This window comes from Pristis pectinata, chromosome 45 (genome assembly GCF_009764475.1).
Source record: "Pristis pectinata isolate sPriPec2 chromosome 45, sPriPec2.1.pri, whole genome shotgun sequence".
NCBI classification, from domain to species: Eukaryota; Metazoa; Chordata; class Chondrichthyes; order Rhinopristiformes; family Pristidae; genus Pristis; species Pristis pectinata.
The window spans coordinates 45,063-63,838 of record NC_067448.1 but is presented as its reverse complement, the minus strand read 5'-3'; positions in this window follow the sequence as shown (position 1 = coordinate 63,838).

The window sequence follows — 18,776 nt, the reverse complement described above, 5'->3', positions numbered from 1 at the left end:
AACAAATACAGGAAATCAACGACAGAGCTTCTTTTTAATAAAGGAGGGAATGGGTCCGATGACATAACCGCAATCTATGGAGACTGACATTATTTGCATTCAATGAACAAACAGATTCAGTTTAACTCGTTCACACCCAAAGGTTAAAGAATCAGAAAACATATAACCATGTTATATCTTCTGAGCTGGAGCAAGAGGGAGAGGGAAAGATCAGCACGGGAGAGCGAGTGATATCCAGGGGCTCTAACAACTGTGGAAGTATTTCACCAGCATCCGTTTGCTCAGTTCGGCCTGAACCCGTACGGATGGAAACAAAAACGATTCAACCCCCGCAGAGCAGCACACCGAGTCTTTAAAAAAAGCTGCATGTAATACCAAATAAAAAAATAAGAAATAGCCTCTTTCTGTATTTAAAAAATCACACACGCAACAATGTGATTGTCACAAACCAGCACAATTTAACCATCAGAAGTCGCTTTGCTTGTTGGTCATCGAGTCATAAAGTTACACAGCTCTGTGCCGACCTGAGCTCGTCCCACTTAGCTGCGGCTGGCCCAAATCAATCTAATCCTTTCCTGTGCATGCACCTGGCTGAATGTTTTTACAAGTTGTAGTTGTACCCACCTCTACCTCTGGCAGCTTGTTCAATATACCTCCACTCTCCATGTACAGGTCAATTCATTACACAATGCAGTTACATTGAGTCAGTACAGAGTGCATTGATGGGACAGGTAAAAACAATAACAGTACAGAGTAAAGTGTCACATCTACAGAGAAAGTGCAGTGCAATAAGGTGCAAGGTCACAACAAGGTAGATCGTGAGGTCATAGTCCATCTCATTGAATAGGGAAACCGTTCGATAGTCTTATCACAGTGGGTTAGAGGCTGTCCTTAAGTCTGGTGGTATGTGCGCTTAGGCTTCTGTATTTTCTACCCGATGGAAGAAGAGAGACGAGAGAATGTCCATATATGTAGAGTTTCCTGTGATTCCTATTATCTATTAATAAATTAAAGATTTATCTTAGTTCCACGATACACATTTACGCCCCAAAATCAACAGCACCTCGTGCAATTCCTGAACACACAAAAAAATTGATTTTCCAAACAAACTTAAGAGGTCTGCAGTCACGCGTTCCTCATGTCACTGTTACAGTTGAGCTTCTAGTCAATTGTAACACCTAGTATTTCGATGCTCTAGATAGTAAAGCAATTGAATATCAAGGTTAGATGGTACGGCCCCCTCTTATTGATAATGGCCATTACTTGGCATTTCTGTTGAGAGTATGTTACTTCCTTCATGGTGAACCCATGAATACATGTGTTTCTGAATGCAAGCATGGGATGCTTCAATCTCTGTGAAGTTGCAAATCGATTTTTTGCGTAATTAGGGTCTATTAGCCATAAAGAGGGTTTGAACAAACAGATTATTTTTATTGGAGTGTCAGAGGATGAAGGGAGACCTGATATTAGTATATCAAATTATCAGCGTGGTGTAAATATTCGGAGTCATTTCGTCGGGTGGAAACATCAAATGCTATAAGGCATGGCTTCAGTTGAGAGGAGGAAATTTTAAACGTGTTTTATGATGCATTTTTTTCAGACAGAGTGGTAGGTGTCTGGAACAGTGGAGGAGGTAGATGGATACAGGATGACAACTATTGAGTCATTTAGACAGGCTCATGAACAGTCAAGGAATGGAGGGATGTACAGCATGTGCAGGGAGATGGGATTAGCATAATTTGGCCCCATGGTCGGCACAGTCATGGAGAGCCGGAGGTGCTGTTGTTGTGCTGTACTCTTCTCTGTTCTATGCTTGTCACAACAGACGGTAAAGTTTCACCGACGGCAGAAATGTAGGTTCCTTGTTCTTCTCTTCCAGATTCCTTGAGCAGAGGTGCTCTCTTTCTTCATCGGTTCTAGACTTCCCAATAATCTTGGGATTTTTGTGAGCTGGCAACATTATTTCCACGGTTTCATGGTTTAGAGATTTCTGGACGGCAAGAATACAGGCTGTGGGATAAAGTGTAACAACATTAACATGACAGAAAACAGACCATCAGGGCAACGTTTCTTTTTTGACAGGGTGGGTCCATGTATTTGGGTTCGGAATGCTATTTTTCTAAATACAGATGTCTTGGAGTTGCACATCAGATAACAGAAAAATAAATGTGAGGTGTTACATTTCGTTCATACGGAAGGAGACATTGTAAATGACACGGAACAATTCTGAAGGATCAGAGAACCCTGGTACACGTGGCACGGCAGATAAAGAAGGTGGTGAAAAACAGAGCGGGGTCGTGTGCCTTATGAATAGATACACGAGGTACAGTCGTAAAGGAGGCACGAAGAATTCCTAAATTGATGTTTATGCCGACAAACGAGGCACTGTATTCAGCTCTGGACTGCACTCATTACAATTAAAGGGAGAGGCCTGACAGAAAGAGATTTAGGAGGATTATTCAGGAGATGACAACACTCCAAATCCGTCGGTACATCAGACAGACAGTGCTTCCTTTCCGCCCTGAGGAAACTGTAACATCCGTGGCGAAGCCGCACCTGTAGTACAGTGCACAGCTTGGAGGCGGATCAGAGGAGCTATGAAAGGCCGCGATGATTGTGGACAGAAGATAGAAGCAAACTGATGATATTGATAGGAGAAGGATGAATCATAGACTGGATAACCATCAAAATAACTAAAGCAAAACTAGCACGAGGACATTCTTTGTAGGCCAGCCAAAGGGAAGGACCCGGAATGTAGTGCGCGAGTAGGGTCGTGACGGATACGAGCGTGGTTTATAGAATAATGCAGATAGAGCTTTCGGTCGTTTGTTTTCATTAATAAAGTCTGTAGGGCTATAGGAAGACAGAAGGCACTATGGAAAGCTGTCTTTCTCTTTCATGGAGCCAGCATGGACTTAAGGATAGAATGGCCTCCTTCCGTTCTCTGAGCATCCTATATTATGTGGTAAAATAGAAAATACTGAAGATACTCAACAGGTCAGGCAGTATCTGTGGAAACAGAATCAGTTAATGAGTGAGATAGGATTCCGGTTCATGTACAGAACAGAGAAGAAAAGAGAAGGCGTTTGCTTTAGTTATCACACGAGGTGGTGGAGGGTGTGGTGGGTGGGGGGAAAAAAGGGAATAGCTCTGATAGGGAGAGAATGTATCTTGGTAGTTAAGGGACAGTTACGGTCAGATTGTGCGTCTCAGTCTCTGTGAGGGATTGCTAATGGTATGGCTGTGGGGTCTGCCCATCAGGCCCAGCAACACGGAAACGAAGGAAAAGGCAAAGAAAGTCACAATGAGTAGCACAGGTAGAAACGGCCAGTCCTGACGCAAACACAAAGAGGAAGCGATGTGGACAACATCGGAGAATTCGGATTGTGTCCTGTTGGCTGCAAAGTGACCAGATTGGAGATGAGGTGATGTTCTGCAGGTTGGTGCTGGGCCTCGGTGGAACAGCGTACGAGGCCACAGACAGGGAGACGGAGAAGGAGTGAGATGGTGAATTGAACTGGCGTCTACGAGATGCTCGGGTCACGCTTGTGGGCTGAACGAGAGTGATCTGCAAAATAATCATGTGTTGGCTTCCCCAAGGCAGAAGAGGTCACATTGGTGAACAGTACTGTATTCTGCCCTTATGTGTATCCACTTTCAAGACGGATGCAAAAACATTGACATGCCTTCCGATCCTTGGTGTTCTATTATTAATCATTCTTTCTCGGCTTCTAAAGAACTAAACTTTACCTTTCGTACTCTTTTATTGAACGTGCACAGTTATTACCCAGGTCCCACAATGTGCTCGTGCATCCTCGTACTCTATTTCTTACACTTTCTCTTAATAGTGGATTTACCTCATTCCTTAAGCTCTTTCAATGCTCATGACTGCAACCGGAACCATTCCTTTTCGCACTAATACTATGCTTAATATGTCCGGTCGGCAAAGGCGGATTCACGTTGTTGCAGAGACTTTATAATCTTTATTCTACTATAGTCTGTAACAGTATTGAGAGTATTCTGACGGATATTTTAAGTATCTGTAATTCCGTAAATACCCGCATATATTTAAACCTAATCTCCCAAGACGATTCCTTTGCCTCTGCTTTCCTGCAGATGTAATTGCCGTAATTCAATTTTTGGTCAGGTGATTCGTACCACTGTGGACATATTCATACTTACTGTGAACTTGCATGAAGTCATGATCGTTTTTTTGCACTTGATCTTTAACAAAATAGCCGCTGATTAATATCATATTTTTACATACGAGTTTCAAGACACCCATTTACTCCTGAAGTATCACTCATCTGGAAAAGAGGACCAACCCGTTCAATTTCTCTCGTGAAGCAATTCCCAGAGAAACCCCGGACGACTGTCCGTAAGGTGATCTGCTCAGGATCGTGAGGGCAGTGAATTTATTGACTAATCCCTGCAAAGGCCGTATTAATCACTTTTTATGTATTGCGGAACTTTTCAATCAACGTGCTGGAATTGTTGGATTGTAACCCAATGATTCACGAGATGATCCAGTGAACTTAAAGAGATGTGGAGACCCGTATACTCAACTTGTCATCAGACAAAGCAATAGACACAGTATCTCCACTCTGCATCCAACAACTTGGTTATATGTTGGCAGGGACAGAAAGGAGCAGCGCACTGACAACATGGGACGTCATCTCCGGTTAGATTTCTGCATCGTAGTGGTGCTGTCGGCTGGTCTGAGCTGTGGAATCCGTTGATGAGGCAGGTGTAAGAGCTGAGCATGAAGGGCACCGCATCAGCATCATTTCTACGGGGGAACGAGTGTATTTTGCGACAGTCACAACATAAAAAGATGCATTTCCGGGACAGGGTCCATTGAAAGTTCTCAGACTATTCCCAAGAAAACGTTCACGTTGAAACTGTGGTTCTACTCTCTCAGAATTATTCCCCATATGACTCGGTGCTCAGAGTTCAGGACCTGGTGAAGGTCGGTAAACCGGTGACAATACGGGGCAAATCGAACTAAACATTGATCCCGTAAGCAGGCAGGATGTAGAGAGACAAGAGTGAAATACAGAAGTAATGATCATGACATCAATAGTCGCGAGAATGCTATAACTAATTTTGAAGAAGAAATAACAGAGCACTTGTTACATTTTAGTCGGACTCAGGAGCGTCAAAATCTCTTGAAGAAATTACGGATGTGGTTGACAAATCTCCGAAGTGTATTTAATTTGTAACGAGATGAATAAATGAGGTGACACCTGTTCATGTAGTGTATTTACTCTGTCAGAAGTTCTTCCAAAGGTGCTACGTGAGCGGTCATTTAGCAATGTTGGAAGTTGAATTGTGGGTCAAATACTGGCGTTGATTAAAGATAGGTTATGTATATGAAAGGAAGGTAGGACTATACTGGCCATTGTCAGTCGGGAGACAGTGACTAGCGGGGTAACTCGGGCACTCGGACCGGCAATGTAGGACATATGCGATTTTGCATGAGATTCAAAGCTGACTGGAACTGCCAATTGTGAGGAGGAAGTGGAAAGTTTTCGATTTTATAATCTCGCAAGGATACTGACAACTGTAAAATCACAATTTGAAAGGAAAAACGGAATAGAAACATTAATGCTAGCGGAAGGATTATTTCACCGATTAAAACAGTTAGCAACGACAGTTAGGGGATACTTCAGTGCTTTCTTTAACTCCTCTCTGAAGTTAGTTTGGGTCACTGAGTAAATAAATGAATTCGTGCAGAAACTCAGGGTCGAAAGCATGTTCGCGCTTTCTTGGAGAATGTAGCTTGGATCTCTGAAAGTGAAACCCGATACATAAGAACCACCTTTAATCCGAACGTATATAAAATTAATGACATACGTTATCCACAAGAGCAGAAAACTGGCGGAGATGGTGAAAAGTAAAATGATGGATTTTTTCCGGTTTTGTATTTCTGGATCTTTGCGATTCTCATGCTCCCTGTTACCCCAAAGTCCCCTGCGGACTCTGCTGGAAACGATAATGTGCTTGATGGTCAGAACATTGAACAGTAGGATCAGAAGGAAAGGGAGACATGGTGTTAAAATGCGGTCCAGCCAATCATACGTTTTCCAGACAGGTTCAGTGAAGAAGCTTAATTTAAAGTCACAAAACCAGGGCACACCGTCGACTACATACAAGGGCTGGTACGTAAAGTAACAGGGGACGTTCTTCACAGCGCTAAGGGCACAGACAACAGATATAACCACAGCTGCGTTTTTCTCGGTGCAATATCTTCTTTTTAGCTCTCGGCAACAAATGGCGACGAATCGATCGAAAGTGAATGCGACTGTCAGCCACACCGAGCAATCTCTGCTTGTGTAAATCAGCACCGTGCTGAGACTGCAGGCGGGAGTGGTGGAGAGCAAACTGTTCACGAAATAGATACTGGTGATTCGGTTCAGTATAACGGCGGTGACGATGACAAGTAAATCCATCACCGCCATTCCCACCAGGTAATAAGTGACGGACTTGGAGAGTCCACAGCTTCCTTTCGATAGGATCATAACTGCCGCCAGGTTCGCTGTTAAGGAAACAATAAGAAAGGTCAGAGAATATATGTTCATTGTCATAATACAGATGATAAGAAATTGTTACAAAATGATACTGTGGAAGAATGAAACGGAAGTTCACTCGAGTGATTCCTGAAGTTGCAAGACGGTATAAGGATGTCGATTTTCACTGTTTATAAGGAAAAGAAGTGATTTCATAGAAACCTTAAGCATTCTAAGAGTAGGCAGGATCCATCCGGTGGTGATTTTCCCGATGCCTAAAGAATCCAGAACCTGGGTTTACCGCTTAAACTGGAGAAATGTTTCAAGCAGAGGGTGGTGAATCTGTGAACTTCTCTGCCACAGAAGACCGTGGACGCAACGTTATTCAATATACTCAAGAATAAAGCAAGATATATTTCTTAATGCCAATGGGATCAAGGGGCGAGCTGGTACTGGTTACAGTAATGGACGATCAGCCACGATCTTGTTGAATGGTGGAAGGCCCGGTGATCCATTTATGCTCCGACTTGGTCTGTTTCACTGTTTCAGAGAGAATGTGGAAACCCTGGTGAGCCCCACTGTTGAAACCAGCCTTCCAAGTGAAGTCACTAATCGGTAGATGTCCAGAGATTTTTGATTGCTTTGGCTCATTTCGGACTGGTGTAATATATCAGAGGAGGCGAAAAGTTTTCAACGACATTCAGAGTAAGGGAGTGAACAGAGATGTTGAAAACCTGATAATTTAGTTGCTGCTCTGTGGAGGTACCCACGTTGCGAGCACCGACGGCACGTTCTGTCACCAGAGTTCATCCAAGTGATCTGATCTTGCGGGAATCTGCTCCCCCCCCCACCCACCACCCCACCCCCGTTCGTTAGAATTCAGGGAAAGGTGTTGGATATTTATCCCCGAATACTCCATCAGGAGAAATAGGAGTAGGGCCAGGACCTTCAGTTCAGCGACCTTGGCTCTACACTTACACTCATATCCGTTAATTTCTATCTTGTAAAAAATATATTAAACAGATCTATTTAAATTGTTCTATTTCTGGAATCAGTTTTATTGCGAGATTGAAACCTGTGCTCTGCTCCAGAAACTGAAATCCCGTTTAGTCTGTAAAGAAAGCACTCACCTTGCACATTCCGTTATGAATGAAAAAACAAAATAGTTAAAGAAAGTAAAGGTAAAAGTCGTAGGAGAGGGAACAGAAGCTTGCACGTTGTTTTACACAAACTCCATCCCCTGTTCGGTGGTTGGATTCTTAACTTCCCAAATATCTGGTACGGTCAGTTCTGCATGGACTAAATCTTGTCTACAATGTGTGCCCCAGCCCTTTGGAAAAAACTTCTGTGCAAGACCTTGAACGGTGTTCCAGATAATACGTCAATCTCCACTGGAGTACGGTCAACTAGGGTACAGCACCAAATCTAGAAATTACACTTGCTGTGTAATCCTCCGTGATGGAGTTAATGCAATAAAACATAGAAGATTAATCATAATATCAAACCATAAAATCCTGAACAGTACATTATATCGGCATGAAATATAATGTTTTGAATACAATGTGGTGATGTATTTCCTTCCCCCATGAAATGAAAAGCCAGATCAAGTTAATGCCATCTACATTACTGTACAATATCAGATACAGTACACTTATTTCATAGTTGTACTGCCATACCGCATTATGAGGAACAATGCATCAGATCATTACACACGTTATAATACACAACAGTAAATCTATCCCTGCCAATGGTTTAAGTGCCACTTTCAAGAAAATATTAAACTTTTAAGGTGAAGGTGAACAGAAGAATTAACGTCACCTTGATCCTTCAGACAAAATCTGTACCGTTCCAGCTAAACACGAAATATCTCAGCCATCAATCCGAGAATATCAGGTAGAATCACCATCTGATGTTGATCAGTTAGTATCGCATGTTTGCAGCTTGGATTCACAATTGAGATTGCTTACTAATAAGTCTGCTGCCGAAAAAAAACTCGGACTCAATCTCAAATTAAAATTCATAGCTCTGGATACGCTATAATGAAGTTAAATTATTGTGGATGATGTTTAGATCAATAAAAAGGAGCAACTTACTTGGAACTCCAATGATTGCAAGAATGGGGTAGTAAATGGCAAACACCAGCCCACTTGCTGGCCCGTGCATCTTCTGCAAGAAAGGATCTGGATTCTTCCAATGTGCCATCAGTTTGCACTTTAATTTTGTTCGGGACTCCCTAGTGAATCAATTATCTCCATGTTAATGACGGCCCCAGAATAACAAGGATGACGCAATTTTTCTCTTTCAAAACAACACAACAGAGGTCCCAAACTGGGAACAATACAACCAAATGTGACCAAGAAAAATTCTCGGTATCTCCATGCCAAAGTGACTGAGCAAGTTTCGTCCTGGCCTCCGCTTCCTCTGACACTGCTTTGTCCAAAACCTTTAATATTGTCCTAAAAGTGACATTGAACATGAGATGTTTCACCAACAAGCAGCATATTATCAAATGACAGAAGGTGAAGGAGCCAAATACAGAACTTTCTATATAAATGAATAGATTAGAATATAAAGAGAAGTTAAAAGTGGAGTGTGACGCACAACAGTTCAGCAATGCAATGAGAATGAGGCTGAATTTAAAGGAAGGTAAGACAGCAATAAAAAGAGTCGTTAATTGGTAACACAAAAAATTGAACAAAACAATCTGCATTGACATGCAAATTATAAAGAAATGACAAGACTTGTGGCGGAGGGTGATTGGAAATCTTTGCATTGAGGACGGAACGGTGGTTGAAATACCGAATAGGTACTACGCATGATTATTTACAAAACAAGGGTATAGCGCCAGGCTAGAAGTGCATAGGATGCAGAGATAACAGATGAAGAAATTTATGAGGTCAGGATGGAAGTCACCTGATCCGAATTATGTGAATCCCTGTTGTGGAGGGAACAGAGAAGGGGACAGCCGGTGGATTCTGCATAATTTGACAATCGTCCCCTGATGCAAGAATGGTCCCGGCAGAAAGCAAAAGGGGAAATGTTGCATGGCCTCGGGTGTAAACCCATGGCTGGAAGAAGCACCGGTGAGTTTAAACTCGGTTTTGGGGAAATACTTGAAAAGAATCATGAGGGATAAAGAATCATTGGCCGAGTGAGAATTCCAGCTGACGAAGGATAGAGGTTCTGGTAAAAATGTCTGAACCACCTGTTTGAAGCTTGTCTGAACATTGAACAGAGAGACTCGTGGAGGAGGATAGAGTAAAGGTCATCTTTTGGGAATTTCAGAAGCACCATGACACTATTCTGGGGTCAGCCTGTTTGCAATTTGAGGTTAAAAGAATAAAAAATCTCTGTAGCATCAATGATATCACTAACATTTCAGCGACCAGATTGATTGTTGATATTTTTTCTTATTTGAATCATGTTCTTTGCTGGGACGATACAGAATGAAACTGGATTGGGATGTGCATGGTAGAATGCCGATGTCTGCAGAGTCGGGGTAAAAGGTAAGGGGCTGCATAGGTGTCAGGCTGACCAAGACAAGCAGGGTAGTGGAAATACACGTGGTCTGATCCATCGTGAAGGAATTGCACATGCTGTATAAGGCAAGAAGCTTGACTGGAGTTTGTGACCTTTGTCTTGACCTCTGTTGCACGTAGTATCACCGTTTTCTGTTCTTGCCATTCTCTGCGTCATAGTCACAGAGTTATACAGCAGGAACTTGGTCTATTCGATCTAACTGGTCCATGCCGTCCTAGTTGCCTGCGAACTAGTCCCATTTTCCAGTATTGACTATATTTTCCTCTGAACCTTTCCTGTTCACGTACATACCTGGTGACTGAAGCGGCCCAGCAAACCCGTCGGATGGATCAGAAAGGAGAAGGAGAGTGAAATCGGCCGGGCCGCCCAGTCACGTGTATGTCCAAATAGCTTCCAAACGTCGTGATTATACCTCCCTCTACCATTTCCTCTTGCAGCCGGTTCCAGAAACCCGCTGCACTCTGTGAGGAAAAAGCTACCCCTTTAGTCGCATTAACTGATTCCCTTCTAACTTACGTCATGCTTTCTAGTTCCAGACACCCCTACTCTGGGAAAAAGACAGTAAGCATTCACCTTATCTATGTCACTCTGGATTTTATACAGAATATACTATAACCACTCAGCCTGTTACATTCCAGAGAAACAAGGCCCATCCAGTCTCTCCTTACAGCACAAGCTCTCCAGTACCCGGTTATCTCCTTCTGATTTTTTTCTGCATGATATCCACCACAATGACAATAAGCAAAAGACCAGGAATGCACACAATTATCCAAGCTGGTCACACCAACATTCTGTAGAGCTGCATCATGACGTCTCAAGGCTTGTACTCAATGGTCTGACCTGTGAAGGCAAGTGTATCAAACGCCTGCTTCACCACCCTGTCAATCTTCGTCGCCACTTTCAAGGAACTATTACAAGTGATGAAGGATAATCATGAAGTGTTCTTCGGGAAGAGTATTTTATGTCATTCTGTGTAATTGAACGGTGTTTTAACGATCCTGGAAGTTGTTATACAGAAAACACTGAAAATTAACCTGCAAGTCGGGGAACAAGTTGGAACACAAACGGTGTGTTTGTGTTTATTGCACTAGTGTTTGGGTATTGTAGAAAATATAAATGGAATTATACGGCACCCTCCTGAGACGGCAACTGGACTATAAGAACATACGAATCTGGATCAGGAATAGGCCACTCTGCCACTCGAGCCTGCCCTCCATTCAATGTCATGGCTGATCTGAATATATCCTCATCTCTTTCACACATTGCCGTTTAACCATTATCCACCTCTGCATCAGAAATGCACCCAGACTCTGCTTCCACCGCCCTTTGAGGAAGGGAGTTTCACGTCCGGATTCTACTTGAAGAGGATACACGTGATAGGGAGTGCGGCATAGGTTAACCCTGTTTGTCTTCTGAGGAGAGGTTCAGCAGTGTGGGACCACACTCTCTGGAATTCAGTAAATGAGAGGTGATCTCATATGCTTCTCGTACACTTTGAGCCCCAAGATTTGGGGTCGAAACCATTTATGGGAATCTACAGCTCAGTAACGAAGCTATTCGGCCCTTCATATCCAGATCGGTTGTAGATGATCAGGAATAATCACTGGGAGTAACCAGTATTACTGCACCCACGATCATGTCCAAGTGAGCGCCAGTAATTCATAACACAAGCTTTGAACAGCAGTAAGCACTGATAGTTTCCCCCTCCTTGATATTTTCGCTCTCGGACCACACAATGAACATGTCCTCAAAATCACACGCACACCGGTTTCTTCGCACAGAGCAGCGGCTCCTGTATTCGGCAGGATTCGAGCCTGCGCGGGGAAACCTCAGTGGATTTCTGGTCCATCGGCTCAACCAACCTCCGCGTTCCAGACAGCTGAGCAGCCAGAATAACATCATCCAAGGAATGATATCAATGCGTCCCGGGAGGGAAGGTGACAGCAGCGATCCCAGCGTCATAGAAAAATTACTGATCTGAAACTAAAAACAGAAGCTGCGAGAAATACTCAGAAGCGTAAGCAGCATCTGTGGAGGGAGTAACAGAGTTAACGTTTTAGTTCCATTAATTTGCACTCTGAACTCCGGGCCGGCAGATGGACGGAGGGAGCCTCACTGAGAGTGGGACAGGGAATACTCACCCCGCCGCCACACCCCCAGACTTCCCATTTTACTCTCAGTCTCTGAATGTGGGCATCAGCAGCAGGGGCAGCGGTTATTGCTGTTCCTGGAGAAGGTGGTGCCCGGCCTCCTTCTTGGGCCACTGCGCTCTGTGTGGTGAGGAAGCTCCCACTGGGCTCTCAGTGAAGGGGCTTCAGGATTCTGACCTGGCGCCCAGGCAGTGATGGCGATGGGTGGATTCTGCAGTGTGGCCTGGGCAGTGCGGCCGGGCCTGTTTCACTCTCCTTCTCCTTTCTGATTCATCCGACGGACTTGCTGGGCCGTTTCAGACGGCATCACCAGGGAAACACATTGATGTGGGCTGGAGTCATATACAGTACAGAGCGGGTGAGGGCAGCGGGGTTACTTCCCCCAGCACCTGGTATTCAGCAGATGAGAGAGACTTGAGCCCAGGTGGCCGGGCTGAGCCGATGTTTCTTCTGCTGTCTAAGGGCTGTGACCTGAGGCTTGGCCTGTTGTTGCGTGGCCTGCTGAGTTTTCCCTGTATTGTCTGTGGTAATGCCCCATTTCAAGCAACCGATATATTTAGCGGCCGTGTTTTGACTCGCTGTTGGAAATACATAGACAGAAAAGAACTGGATAATTTATCCATTCACAATGTAGAGCCTTAAAGCTTCAGGTTCAGTGACAGATATCCCATCGATTTGTTCATCATTTCACTGGACTGGCATTTACTGGCTACCTCAGACTCACAACACTGCTATGTCATCCGTTGTGTGTGTGTGTGTGTGTGTGTGTGTGTGTGTGTGTGTGTGTGTGTGTGTGTGCGCGCGCGCGCGAGAGAGAGAGACAGAGAGAGACAGAGAGAGACAGAGAGACGGAGAGAGAGAGTGGGGGAAGGTTGGAAGTGGAGAGCCTTCCGTTCTTCGATGCATCGAGACACGACTTTCGTAAAGATAACAGGATTGCCACGAGTTAATACCAGCCCAATATCGAGTCGGATACGGTTGTACCGTGCTGAATATTCTCTATTCTTCATATCCCATGCCGGGCCAGGCTGGCTTGAAATCGGAGAGCAGAACTCCAGTCCACCTGGGCTCCTGCACTGCACTCCAGCTGGGGAATAACGAAGGACCGGAGCGGCAGTTGTGTCAGCAACTCTGCGGCAGTACAGAGCAGGTCCTCTTTAGTCCAGGATATATTAACTGGTAAACGGCTGATTGCTCCAAACATTGAGATGTGGTCCATCACTGGAGCTGAAGATGGCGAATACAGCATTGATAGCGTTAATAAAATGGTTTCAGGGAGACAGTTTCTTCAGAAATTACATATTCAGAAAGTTAAACGACAGATTTGATAAGCGGGAGATTTTTTTCACTTTATTGTTAAAATTGAAGAAACATTTAAACTTATCGAAAACAAGAGTTCTCATTTGTTGATTTCTGGTCGAAAAACACTGCTTGTCGAAAATACACTGGAAATTGATTGGAAGAGCTGTTGGTTTATTGTTGTAAAGTTCCACGCTTCTGTATTGATGTAGACTCTGACCCAGAACAATCTCTACTGGTAATGCGAAGAAAGTCGAGAAAGGTGAATGCTGGAACAATGTCAATATTAACTCCAACTGAATTGACAAAAGAACCGAACATCAAACAGTTCAAAATATGTCAAAACTAAAACAAAAGAATGAGATCCTTGAAGCCTCTTTACTATGGAAACACCCATCAGGCGAGGTAGCATCTGTGCTGGGTACCAAGGCGAGTATTCTACAGGGCAACGGGTACAGCAAGACGACAGCAAGACTAGCTAACTCCAGCATCTTACACGGGATACCAACCGTTGCAAGTGCAGGATATAAAATGCCCACTATGTAGTAAATTGCGGGATATCCCTTATTCTGTGTGGAGCAGCGATCAGTTGTACAAAACCTTCCTACTGACCATATGTACTTATTTCATTTCTAACCGCGATTATGATCCTCTCTCAGGGTAAATGCGGGCTCTCCAAAAGCATCACCCGTTTCGTGATGAGAATGGCAACAGCAGATCTGATGGTGGTTCTCTTTGTTGCTTTAGTGGGACAGACTAACAATATCTAAATTTATTCAAGTTCCTTGCTCATTACTCCCGTTTGCCCTCTGACCCTTGTGTTCGGGGTTGTAACCATGGAGTGTTCTGTTTGGCGTACGGTCAGATTTACTTTCGATCTTTTCATCGCATTCTGTTGTCAAAAGCTGCGTGAACGATATTACGAAGAACAGCGACTGTCGTTATGCAGTGAGCTACGCCAGGCGTGTCCCGTTTTACTTTGCCGTGGAGCCTTATGTCACAATTGACAATATGCCATGGCGCTGCACCTTCACAGATGAATACGCTACTTTATCAGCGTGGAAAGGATTCAGGTTATTTAACAGTATCTTAACGCTGTTGTTACCAATCGGTTTAATTCTAGTGTTAAATGGGTTGACAGTAAGACATACCATAGCGGCAAATAGAGTCCGCAGAGGACACTCGGAACAGCCCCGACAATCAGAAGGATGAATAGATGGAGAACAGGAGAAAGTTGTTCGCTCTATCAGCCAATTTCACATTATTTTGGATGCCCTATGTAGCTCATTCTCTGAAATGGCAAGCACAAAATTATTTCTACCTCGACAGATATTTGAGTACCTCTGTATATACCCTGCATCAATTTGAGTATTTGTTGCAAATAATCAGGATGTGCACCAACACGTGTATCTATACACTGACACAGAGGAAATTTAGGAAAGAGCTGAAGAATGGGGTGAAATGTCTGTTTACATTAAATGGCCACCTGTGTAGATAACGTGCATGTCTAATTGCAATTTGGCGGAGTTTTATAATAAATGGTTTAAAACTGTGTATTTGGTAAATACTGCAATAAATTCATGCAGCCGTGTGCCTGATAACCGGGAACGTTATATCCACCGAGGCCTGCAGACTTAATTTAGTTCAGTTCGGAAACTTGGCCAACGAATTCACTGCTGGTGATGTGATTGCTGCATCACTGGAAGGATATTTCAAACCACTGCATTGGTACATCCTTCTGTAACAGCTGCAGAAACTTAGTTGTGAAATGAAAAGCTGTGCTCAGATGGTGAGCCGGAATCTATGGTATTTCCAAAGAAGTAGAACAAGACCTTTAACTAATGATCGTTCAGTGAGGAAACTCGCCGTACTTAACACAGCTGGGTTATGCAGGAACTGGAAAAAGAAAACCTTGTCTAACCGGGCATTGGTTGCGTTTTACTGTTTTCTTGTACATATAACAGGGAGAGGGCTGGCAGTCGAAAAGTGCCTGTGGGGGGTGGCGAGGTGGAGAGGGGGAAGCAATGTTCGCCCTAACAATACGCCATTGCTGACTGACATTTTGTGTGATACAATGATCTAATCAATCTCGGTTCTTCTAACGACCAGACAGTACCAGAGATAACAAATTGGGCTCAATTGTTAATTTCAGGGCACCGCCCGATCCGTTTCCACTCCACTTCCTCCATTAATGAATGGTTGTTAGGAGTTCATTGAGCTTCCACTTAAAGAAGAACATATCCTTTGAATTAGTTACTTTTCATTGAAGCTGTTTGCAGATGATGACCTCTCGCTGTATGATGAACTTGTTCTTGAATTTATAGTTCAGGCAACAGAATTAATTTGGGGAGATATGGGAATCTGGGCCAACGAAGAATTGCCATGGACCTGACGAAGGGTCTTCCATCTGATAAGTTAACACTGCTTCTCCCTCCACGGATGTTTCCTGACATGCTGAGTATTCCCAGCATTCTTCCTTTGTTTTAGTTTCACTTCTGTTTCAGGTTTTCACAATTTCTTGAAGTTGTTGCACTACATTTTTAAAAAATTATCATAAGAATAATTCGGCTTTGATTTTCTAACTGGAGACGTTCTTCCATCGGCTGGAAGACGACTTATGTAGTTTACATATAAACGGAAAACTGCGAGAATTGTTTACAAAAAACATAAAATGCTGGAAATATACGAAGGGAATTAGAGCGAAGGGTTCAGGTGGAAGAAACTTCATCAAAGCTGCGAGAAGGAATATTGATGGTGTCCTCCGTCTAAAAATGACAGCTAATTGTATTTATCCATAACTCATGAAAGCAGAGTAACTATCTCCACCCTGACAAACACTTTATTCATTGGCCATCACATCGGTGATATGGGTAGAAAATACGGTACACTTACTGAAAAGGATATATAGGCTTGATTCAATCAGCTAACATTTGGAAAACTGAGCTTTTACTTGAGAGATCTTGACAGAATGGCTGTACTGAATATTTTCTCTTGTCGGAAATTCTAAAATGAGGTGATACTGTTTAAATAAATATGTACATTCTCCCCGCGTGTCTGCGTGGATTTCCTCCCGGTGCCCAATTTCCTTCTGAGGAGGTGTAGGATTAATTAGCTATAACTGTATTCATATCTTAACATGGATGAGAATTATGGCTGCTCGAAATACTGATTTATAAAGTGTCCTTCAGGCCAAAACAGCCACACCACTGCTTTCCTGGGCTGGGTGCTCTGTGCTAATTGGTGTGTCCGGAACTTAATTGGATCGTCATTATGTTTGACTATGGAGATGATGGTCAATCTTAACGGGAAATGGGAAGGCTGTCTCAAACAATGAAGGTGATACCTACCTTTGACTCACCCGATTGCAAAACGATTAGCTGAACCTGGGGTGTGAGGCTGCTCTTTGTCCATCTGCGGTGGCCCTTTGTCCGTTTCCTGCTCAACCAAGAACTCCGGCGCCTGACTCATTAAAGTGTGCGTGATAATGTTTAGATAAACTACTGTCTGCCCCCTCTGTACCTCAGAGAGCTCCACAGCAGGCTCCACGATAAATAAGGAGATTTATCCCCAGCAATATATTGCTAAATAAACGCGTTTGAAGTAAACTCTGGCACTGTGTGATCTTCCAACAGACAGAAGGGGAACTTCAAAATCGGGTTAACAATTTGGCGAGCCAGCCAGGAGTCCAAGACAAGGTTTCGGAAGCGGTGTGAGCGATCGACGGGAACAACGACTACCTGAGACGGAAGGTCCCACAAGGTAAACTTCACCTTGATCACGCTCGTGCAGCCGGACTCCTGACCAATCCCTTCGCTTCTCGAAAACCCTCTGACGGACTCCTCGCGAACCTGTCTAAGTGCCACAGGTAAGAAAACTGGGGTTAAAATCAAGGTTATTCGAGGCTCATTTGTGGTATACCTTTGGCAAGTTTTATATGTTTGGGCTTGGACGCCCCTGTTAATGTTAGGGTTCATTTGTGGTTTGCCTTGGGCAAGTTTTATATGATTGGGCTTGGACGCCCCTGTTAATGTCAAGGGTCAATTTAAGGTTTGTGGTTCAAGTCCACTGTCAGGGTTAGTTTAAGTTCACAATTTTTGAAGTTTAGAGCTCCAAGTGTTGAGATAGGTTCTCCGGTACTACCACCCTGCCTTAGACCGGTTCTTAAGAGGGGAAATCCCCCACGGAGAGATCAGGAATCTGAAGTGGGTGAAGGAAAGAGACCGATCGATCTTATGGATAATCGCAGCGATCTGTACCGTACTGTTAAAAAAAGGGGGAAAAAGTAAGAAAGAAAAAAAAATGGGACAAACTCTCGATAAGTCTGGGTCCAATACCCCACTATCTAAATTATGTAAACACGACTCGAAAAATGATTATAACGTCCGCAGATTATCGGCATGCCTCAATAAAAAAAATGGGATATGAAATATGGCCATTAGGGGGAACCTGGGATTTGGATGTGCCAAAACGCAGGAAAGGCGATTTCGGAACGCAATACTGGGAAAAAATGGAAAATATTAATGTCTACTTGGAGAAAAATGGCCGAAGCCCTAACAAATAGATGTAAACAGAATAGCTGGGAACATAATGCACGTAGAAGAGGAATTAGAGTATGTGATGAGAAAGGAAATCCCAAGAGTTGGGAAGTTATGAGGTCTCAGTGCGGAGACCACGATGCGGAGAGAAGCAGAAGGGAAAGGGGAGGGATAGATCAGAAGAATGAGGAAAAAAGTAGTAATGAAAAGAATAATAGCACGGAGAAAGTAGAGGTACCTCCCGACATGTCTGGTGTGCGCCTGTTGTTCCAAAATAACGATACAGACGAGAGTGAAGAGGATTGGAGGGTTTTACCCACAGCCCCTATCTACCCCCCAGTTCCACTGCAGCCCCCATACAATGTGATTAGTCCGCAAACCATTAATGCCAGCCAAGCCCCGTCCCGAGAACAGTCCCTTGACCTTGTCACGTCTCGAACCAGAGATCATCTCAGACAGAGAGAGAGGGTGCCGCCGAACGGTTCGAAAGCCACAGACATACGGCTGAAGCTGTTGGTAGGAGTCAGACGGACAATGAATACGACTCCGATTCTACCACTAATAGTGACGACCCTAGAGGTCCCGACTCATCACCTATGCCGAATAAGGGAAAGGGAATTAAGGCTAAAAGACAGCTCCCCAATAGGAGTGTCCCCAATCCCGATCCAGCCCAAGCGCCCGCTAATCCCACGATCCAGATTTACACCCTTTGGAAGCCTCAGGAGATGTGTTTAATCATGAGT